Genomic DNA, 9,493 nt, shown 5'->3' with positions numbered 1-9,493 from the left:
GGCGCCGCTCCGCCGCCACCACCGGTCGCCATCGCCGGCCCTGCCTCACCTCCTCACGCCGGCCGCCGCCCTACCCGTCGCTGGCGAACGGCGCTCCGGCCGCCTCAGTTCGCGCGCGGGGTAAAAAAAAAACCCTAGATCTGATCTGAGAGAGGGGTTTTTTTTTTCACCAAGTCCCTAAAATTTTAGTCCAAGTTGCTATGTTCGCGGATCTGTAACTTTGCATCCGTAGCTCCGATTCATGCATATAGCATATCAAAATGTTCGGCTCGACGAGTACATCATTCCATTCCATTGCATAATTTTTATTTGAGCTCATCTTGATGCCCGAAATGCTGCTAGAAAGAGGCTTTGTGAGTAAATTGTCAGATCTGCTAGTTCATCTTAGACTTTTGTCATTTTTGCCATGATTAATGTGTGCATGATATGCTTGTGAGTCCTTCATATGTTTTGTTAAGCATCTTCTATCTTTCCAGAGGTGCAACCCATGCATTTTTAGGATGTGTGTGGTGACTTGTGCAAGCTTGCAAAGTGAGGCATCCGGTAAATCTGTTTTCAAGGACTTAGTAGTTTTCACCAAGTCTGGGATTATTTAGTTCATGATGCCATATGTTCAGCTTGTTTCCTAGTGATTCGTGCCTCTTTTGAGGATGATCAGTAAAGGAGTTTTATTAATCATGTTATGCTCTATCCATCCATGTCTTTGTTTGCAATTATGAAGCACCCTAGCTTGAGTCAATCAAGCTCTACTTTTGCTTCGTTGTGAATCTGGGCAGATCGTCAACTTGTTTGTGATTTTGCCGATGTTATTGTAGTTGATCCGTGCATGCTATGCCATTGTTCTTGCCATGTCTAGCTAGCATTTTGTGCCTTCTTAATGGATGTATGCTTGCCTTGCCATGACTTGCACCGTAGTGAGTGCATCGAGCTCGTTTACATGCCTTCGTGAGTTATATTTCAGCATGTCTCAGTTTTCACTAAGTCTGAGAACTGATTGTGTTTTAGCTATGTTCGTGTGCTTATTACTATATTTTGTGAACCCTTTTGGCCCCAGGTCACTTTGGGTCTTTTGTTAAGCTTGTTGAGTATCTTCATGTCATGTTCTTACTTGTCTTAATCAGGTCATGTATCATGTTGTTTTGCTGCTCCGAAGAGGGCTTCGTGATCTGAAATTTCAGACAAGTGTTAATTTCACTAAGTCTGAAATCTGTTTTGCATTTGCGTTTTTGACATGCTTGTTTGAACCTCATAATGGATGAATTGGCCGTAGCTCAGTGCTAGTCTTTTGTTAAGCTTCTTGTGTGCATCCCTGCCATGCATTTTGTTGTCTTGTTTGGTTGCTGTAGCATGTTCATCTCGTTGCATTTAGATGCCTACTTGCTGTAAATCGCAGACAAGTGTCATTTTTGAAACGCTTGCCATTTCCAAACTGTAACTCCGATTTCGGCGTTCTTTATATCGTTTTCAAGCGATTTCATCTCATCTTTCCAGTGGCACCCTTGGAATTCCAAGTTGAGGCCAGGTTCATGCATTTCCTGTCATATCTTGCATTCTGCATCCCGCATCGCATCCCGCATAGCATATCATCTTTGCATCGTGTTGTTTGAGTTTGCAGGTGGTTGATTGTATCCTTGTTGCTTGTTTGTCTTGTTTGGGTAGAGACGGGAGACGAGTTCGCTAATGAGGAGCTCGTTGAGTTTGCTTTTGAGGATCCAGTCAACTCTGACAACTGTGCAGGCAAGATGATCATACCCTCGAAATCACTACTATCTTTGCTATGCTAGTTTGCTCGCTCTTTTGCTATGCCATTGCTACGATGCCTACCTTTTGCTTGTCAGCCTCCCAATTGCCATGTCAAACCTCTAACCCACCTTGTCCTAGCAAACCGTTGATTGGCTATGTTACCGCTTTGCTCAACCCCTCTTATAGCGTTGCTAGTTGTAGGTGAAGATTGGAGGCCGTTCCTTGTTGGAACATCTTTTATTTACTTGTTGGGATATCATTATGTTGCTATGTTATCTTAATGCATCTATATACTTGGTGAAGGGTGGAAGGCTCGGCCTCTCGCCTAGTGTTTTGTTCCACTCTTGCCGCCCTAGTTTCCGTCATATCGGTGTTATGTTCTCGGATTTTACGTTCCTTACGCGGTTGGGTTATAATGGGAACCCTTGATATTCGCCTTGATTAAAGCTTTTCCAGCAATGCCCAACATTGGTTTTACCATTCGCCACCTAGCCTTTTCTTTCCCTTGGGTTCAGCAGACTCAAGGGTCATCTTATTTTAACCCCCCCGGGCCAGTGCTCCTCTGAGTGTTGGTCCAAACCGTCAGCCGCCGGTGGCTACCAGGGGCAACTCTGGGCTGGCCTACCGGAACAATCTGAGTGTGCCCTAAGAACGAGATATGTGCAGCTCCTATCGGGATTTGTCGGCACATTCGGGCGGTGTTGCTGGTCTTGTTTTTAACCTGTCGAAGTGTCTTGCGTTACCGAGATACCGAGTCTGATCGGAACGTCTTGGGAGGAGGTCTATTCCTTCGTTGACCATGAGAGCTTGTCATGGGCTAAGTTGGGACTCCCCTACAGGGATTGAACTTTCGAAAGCCGTGCCCGCGGTTATGGGCAGATGGGAATTTTTTAATGTCCGGTTGTAGATAACTTGAACCTTAATTAATTAAAATGAATCAACTGAGTGTGTTACCGTGATGGCCTCTTCTCGGCGAAGTCCGGGAAGTGGACACGATGTTGGAGTAATATTTGCGCAGGTTGCTCTCTAGTTTCTCGCTCGTGCTTTGCCTCCTCTTCTCGCTCTCTTTTGCGAATAAGTTAGCCACCATACTTGTTAGTCGCTTGTTGCAGCTCCACTCATATTTTACCTCCCCTTACCTATAAGCTCAAATAGTCTTGATCGCGAGGGTGCGAGATTGCTGAGTCCCTGTGGCTCACAGATACTATAACTCCAGATGCAGGTCCAGGTGTTTCCGCTCCAGGTGACGAGTACGAGCTCAAGTGGGAGTTCGACGAAGACTCTCAGCGTTACTACGTTTCCTTTCCCGATGATCAGTAGTGGTGCCCAGTTGGGGGTGATTGGGACCGTTGTCGCATGTTGGGTTCTCTTTATTTTGGCGCCATAGTCGGGCCATGAGTGTGTTGGATGATGTAATGTTATTTATGTTCTTGATTGACGTGGCGAGTGTAAGCCAACTATGTTATCTCCCCTTTATTATTCATATTACATGGGATGTTGTGAAGATTGCCTAACTTGCGAGATATGCCTTCAATGCGATTATGTCTCTAAGTCGTGCCTCGACACGTGGGAGCTATAGTCGCATCGAGGGTGTTACAAGTTGGTAATCAGAGCCATCCACGACCTTAGGAGCCCCATTGCTTGATCGTTTTTAGCGGCCGAGTTGTGTCTAGAAAAATGTTTTGAGTCTTTAGGAATTATATACCGGAGAGTTTAGGAATTCTTTTTACTTCCCAGTCTCCTCATCGCTCTAGTAAGGCATCCTGACGTAGAGTTTTGACTCTTCTCTTCTCAAATTTCACTAAAAAAAATTTAGGATCACGCGAGTATCTTGGAATCGTTCCGATGGCTTATGATGAGAACATTGTCTTGGTGCCTCCTGTCAGGGGTTTAGTGGAAGTGTCCCGGGGAGTTGAGCTCTGAGGTGTTGTCATCATAATTTTATCGTTGCAAATCTGGAATACTTGAGATATTTTCGCCGACATCGAAAATCTCTTTTATGCAGTTCGTTGGTGAGATAACCTCGATGCTACCCAGTACTGGGGCGGGAGTTCGGGAGTATCGCCATAACTTGTATAACGGATGCTTTTCGAAGGTTGAGGTAGATGGTTTCCGAAGGTTTCTTGGTTATGTGTTGAAGGATGGATACAACTGGATGTAGGATTTGCTAGTTTGGGTGAGATATTATGCTTCCCCTGTATCCCCAACACCTGATTGCATAACCGGAAAGGTTCGGGAGTTTCATAGGTGGGAATTCTCGTAGCTCTAGTTCTTCTTCCATGGATATTGGTTTGAGATTGGGATTTCTTACCGATTATTCGTTCTTGATCTGTACCTTGTTGATTTATTTCTCTACCTTAATTCTACGTGGCTTCGCAATTTATGGATATGTGACCATTTCAAGAGGAATGCATTCGTTCATTTTGTTCGGATGTGAAGACTATATGTTGCAATTTTCATTCCGTTGGATTCAGCTTCAATATTTATCTATCAATGTGCTAATGGTGGTCAACCTCTTCAGGATGGCTCCTCCAATGCACACGACTCCGAATCCTGATCCGCCACCACCTCCACCTCCTCCAAAGGCATGGCAAGCTGTGATGGCCGCAACCAATGCAAACACACAGCTGATCATGCAAATTCTTCAAGAGCGCAATCAAGGCAGTCAAGGGAATCAAGGCAGCAATCAGAGTCACTTTGCTACACTCAACCAGTTCCTTGCTAACGGGCCAAAGACTTTCAGCAATTGTGTTGAGGCAACCGATGCTGACGATTGGCTTGTGGATCTGTGTAAGCATTTCGAGTGCAGTAACGTCAGGCGTGAGGACTTTGTCAAGTTTTCTTCCTTCCAACTCAAAGATCAAGCTGCAGAATGGTTCCAGCAGTACAGGGACTCCAGAGGTGGACGTCTGATCACTTGGGATGATTTCCGTCGAGATTTCCGAGCTCATCATATTCCGCAGAGCGTGGTTGAAAGCAAGCGTGAGGAATTCCGCAATCTGAAGCAAGGCTCTTTGTTTGTCTATGACTACAACAAGTTGTTCCAGAAGCTCGCCCGCTTTGCCAAGCAGGACGTGCCTGATGAGAAGAGCATGATATATCAGTTCAGGGGTGGTCTCAGAGAAGAAATTCAGCTCGCTCTTGTCCTCTTTGAGCCCTTGAGATACGATGAGTTCTACAACATGGCACTGAAGCAAGAGGCTGCTCAGTTGAGGTGTGATGCTTCCAAGAAGAGAGTCAGAGATGTTACTCCTTCTTCCTCTACTCAAGTGGCCAAGCAGCAGAAGTTTTGGCTTCCTCCTCCTCCGTTCCGTCAGCCGTATCAGCAGAAGAGCAAAGGTGGCAGTGGTTCTTCCCACCCACCCAACCCTGGCTTTCAGAACAAGACTTCGTCTCAAGCTCCAAGATCGAGTGCTCCGTATCATCGTCCGCTTTCAGAGGTCACGTGCAACAAGTGCCAACAGAAGCCAACAAGTGTTTCAACCAGAGGCGTCTTCCTCCTCCTCCTCCTGTCAGATCGGCAAGTACAGTTGTGGTCAAGCATAACCCCAAGCATGCCAAGGTCAATTTGATGAATGCAGCTCAGGCAGAGGACTCGTCAGATGTGATCATGGGTAACCTTCCTGTTAATGATAAACCTGCAAAAGTTCTTTTTGACACTGGTGCATCGCATTGCTTCATCTCAAAACCTTTTGCATCTAAGCATGAGTTGACTTCCCAAGTTATGCATAAACCGTTCGCAGTCGTCTCTCCGGGTAAATGTTTGCTTGCTAATCACGAGGTTCCAGATATTTCTATCATGATGGGTGATTTCAAGTTTCTGGCTTCTCCAATGGTTCTTGGTAACTCGGATATTGATCTTATTCTCGGCATGGATTGGCTTTCTAAGTACAAGGCTCAGCTTGATTGTGCAGCCAGGCAGATTCGATTGACTCATTCGTCTGAGGATGTAATTGTCTTTGCCGCTCAGGATAATTCCATCCGTCTGTTTTCTCTCAATGAGAAGGGTGAATTGGATGCCATCTCTCAAATTCCAGTCGTTTGCGAATATCAAGACGTCTTTCCAGAAGAGCTTCCAGGAATGCCTCCGCACCGGCTAGTTGAATTCGTTATTGAACTTGAGCCTGGCACGGAACCTGTGTGCAAACGTCCTTACAAGTTCGGACCTAAAGAGTTGAAGGAGCTGAAGAAGCAACTCGATGAGCAAGAAAGAATGGGTCTCATCCGGCCTAGTTCTTGTCCGTGGGGTTGTGGTGTTCTTTTTTTGTGAAGAAGAAGGATGGAACGGACCGACTTTGTGTTGATTACCGTCCAGTGAACAAGAAGACCATCAAGAACAAATACCCACTTCCCAACATCAATGAGCTGTTCGAACAACTCAAAGGTGCCCAAGTTTTCTCCAAGCTTGATCTCCGTATGGGTTATCACCAGATTCGCATTCTTGAAGAAGATATTCCCAAGACAGCATTCAGAACAAGCTTTGGTTCATATGAATACACTGTCATGTCTTTTGGCCTCACCAACGCTCCTCCGACGTTCTCTCGCATGATGAACTTCATCTTTAATGCCTACACCAATGACTTCGTTTTGGTCTATCTCGACGACATTCTGGTTTTCTCGAAGAACAAGGAAGATCATGCCAAGCATTTGCGTTTGGTTCTCGATAAGCTCAGAGAACATCAGTTCTACGCCAAGTTCTCCAAGTGTGAATTTTGGCTTGATGAGGTTCTTTATCTTGGTCATATCATCTCTGCCAAGGGCATTGCTGTGAATCCTGAGAAGGTGTCTGCAATTGTGAATTGGGAACCTCCTCAGAACGTGAAGCAACTCCGCAGTTTTCTCGGTCTCGCAAGCTATTGTCGAAGATTCGTTGAAAACTTTTCTAAGATCGCGAAGCCTCTCTCTAATCTTCTTCAGAAGCACGTCAAGTACGTTTGGTCTCCGGAGTGTGATATTGCTTTCAACGCTTTGAAAGGGAAATTGATCACTGCTCCAGTTTTGACTCCGCCTGATGAATCCAAGCCGTACGAGGTCTTTTGTGATGCCTCTCTCCAAGGTCTTGGCGTAGTTTTGATGCAAGAGAAGAAAGTTGTTGCTTATACATCTCGCCAGCTGAAGCCTAATGAGAAGAACTACCCCACTCATGATCTCGAGTTGGCGGCAGTTGTGCATGCTCTTTTGACTTGGAGACATCTTCTATTGGGAAGAAAAGTGGACATTTTCACTGATCACAAGAGTCTCAAGTACATTTTCACTTAGCCTAATCTCAACCTCAGGCAAACTCGATGGGTCGAAATGATTCAAGAGTATAATCCGAGTATCGAGTATACTCCAGGCAAGGCCAATGTGATTGCTGACGCTTTGAGCAGAAAGGCCTACTGCAACAGTCTGATTCTCAAGCCCTATCAACCCGAGCTTTGTGAAGCTTTCCGCAAACTTAATCTGCAAGTTGTTCCTCAAGGATTCCTCGCCAACCTTCAAGTCTCTCCTACCTTAGAAGACCAGATTCGCCAAGCTCAGCTTCTTGATGCTATGGTGAAAAAGGTGAAGATTGGGATTGCCAAGAGTCAGTCCAAGTACAAGTGCTACCGCCTTGATGACAAGGACACTCTCTTCTTCGAGGATCGTATTGTTGTGCCCAAAGGTGACCTCCGTAAAGTGATCATGAACGAGGCTCACAATTCTCTCCTCTCCATTCACCCTGGGAGCACGAAGATGTATCAGGACCTTAAGCAAGCTTATTGGTGGACTCGAATGAAGCGCGAGATCGCTCAATTCGTGAATGAATGTGATGTCTGCAGAAGAGTGAAGGCAGAACACCAAAGGCCGACAGGTCTCCTCCAACCTCTTGCCATTCCAGAATGGAAGTTTGACCACATTGAGATGGACTTCGTGACTGGGTTTCCAAAGTCCAAGCGTGGCAATGATGCTATACTCGTTGTCATCGACAAACTCACCAAAGTGGCTCACTTTCTGCCTATCAAAGAGTCGATCACTGCAGCTCAATTGGCGGAACTCTATACCTCTCGAATTGTATCTCTGCACGGTATTCCTCAAGTGATCTCTTCAGACCGTGGCAGCATCTTTACCTCGAAGTTTTGGGATTCTTTTCAGAAGGCCATGGGCACCAACATCCGCTTCAGCACAGCTTTCCATCCTCAAACAAGCGGTTAAGTCGAGCGTGTCAACCAGATTCTTGAAGATATGCTCAGGGCTTGTGTGATCTCCTTCGGCATGAAGTGGGAGGATTGTCTTCCTTATGCTGAATTCTCCTACAACAATAGTTTTCAAGCAAGTTCGGGCAAGGCCCCTTTTGAAATTTTGTATGGCAGGAAGTGCCGTACCCCTCTCAACTGGTCTGAAACCGGTGAACGTCAGCTTTTGGGTAATGAATTAATCACAGAAGCAGAAGAAATGTGCAAAGTCATTCGTGATAACCTCAAAGGAGCCCAATCCCGCCAGAAGAGCTACTATGATAGTAAGCACCGTGATTTGGCTTTCAAGATAGGAGATCATGTTTACCTCCGTGTCTCTCCTATGAAAGGTACTCGTCGCTTCGGTATCAAAGGGAAGCTTGCCCCTAGATACATGGGACCTTTCAAGATTGTCAGCAAGAGAGGCGAACTCGCCTATCAACTTGAGCTTCCTTCAAACTTTGCAAATGTTCATGACGTGTTCCATGTCTCTCAGCTTCGAAAGTGCTTCAAGACTCCTGACCGCACCATCAACTTCGAGGACATTGAGCTCCAAGAAGATCTCTCTTATCGTGAGCACCCAGTTGCTATTCTGAAAGAGACTGAACGCAAGACTAGCAACAAGTCAATCAAATTTCTCAAAGTCAAGTGGTCACACCATTCCGACCGTGAAGCTACCTGGGAACGCGAGGATCATCTCCATTCTGAGTACCCGGCGTTCTTTCAGTCCTAGATCTCGGGACGAGATCCTTTCGTAGTGGTGGAGTGTTGTAACACCCCGGATGTAATTTTCCCAATTTGTACTCCAACTCTTGCCATTTCCGGCGTTAAGTTATATTTATTTTCTCGGGTTCGGGTCTTTGTCTCCGTGTGTTGTTTTCGTTTTCATGCATCTCATATCATGTCATCATGTGCATTGCATTCGCATACGTGTTCGTCTCATGCATTCGAGCATTTTCCCCGTTGTCCGTTTTGCATTCCGGTGCTTCGTTCTCCTCCGGTGGTCATTTCTAGCTTTCTTTCATGTGTGGGGATTAAACGTTTCCAGATTGGACCGAGACTTGCCAAGCGGCCTTGGTTTACTACCGGTAGACCGCCTGTCAAGTTTCATATCATTTGGACTTCGTTTGATACTCCAACGGTTAACCGAGGGACCGAAAAGGCCTCGTGTGTGTTGCAGCCCAACACCCCTCCAATTTGGCCCAAAAACCCACCAAACTCTGCTCCATGTCCTAGAGCGTTCGATCATGATCGCGTGGCCGAAAACCGCACCTCATTTAGACTCCCCTAGCTCCTCCTATGCCTATATATACACCCCCCATTCCAATTTCCGGATCCTCTCCCCCCTAACTCTAGATCCGCCGCCGCCGGACAAAGTCTGCCGGGCCGGACGTGTCCGACCCGAGCCCCGCCGCCACGTGGCGCCTCCCCATACGCCGCCGCCTCCCCCCACGCGCCGGCCCGCCGAGCCCAGGCCGGGCCCCCGCGGCCCACATCGCCGCCCGCCGCCGCCTCGCACCAGCTCCGACGCCCGCCCGGTCGCCCGCCGCCGCCCG

The 9,493-nt window shown here is 46.8% G+C and overlaps 1 protein-coding gene across 1 annotated transcript in view; it reads left to right on the top strand.

The window, feature by feature from the left end:
* LOC119316875 overlaps positions 1 to 1,719 on the top strand; it is an 8,022-nt gene extending 6,303 nt beyond the window's left edge. The window contains exon 2 of the transcript XR_005153388.1: positions 1,660 to 1,719. The gene's annotated coding sequence lies outside the window, so the exon portion shown is untranslated. The remainder of the gene's footprint in view (positions 1 to 1,659) is intronic.
* The last annotated feature ends 7,774 nt before the right edge of the window (positions 1,720 to 9,493 follow it).

Source organism: Triticum dicoccoides, chromosome 6A (assembly GCF_002162155.2).
Source record: "Triticum dicoccoides isolate Atlit2015 ecotype Zavitan chromosome 6A, WEW_v2.0, whole genome shotgun sequence".
Taxonomy (NCBI): Eukaryota; Viridiplantae; Streptophyta; class Magnoliopsida; order Poales; family Poaceae; genus Triticum; species Triticum dicoccoides.
The sequence above is the reverse complement of the archived record's forward strand: the minus strand, read 5'-3'. Positions and strand labels throughout refer to the sequence as shown.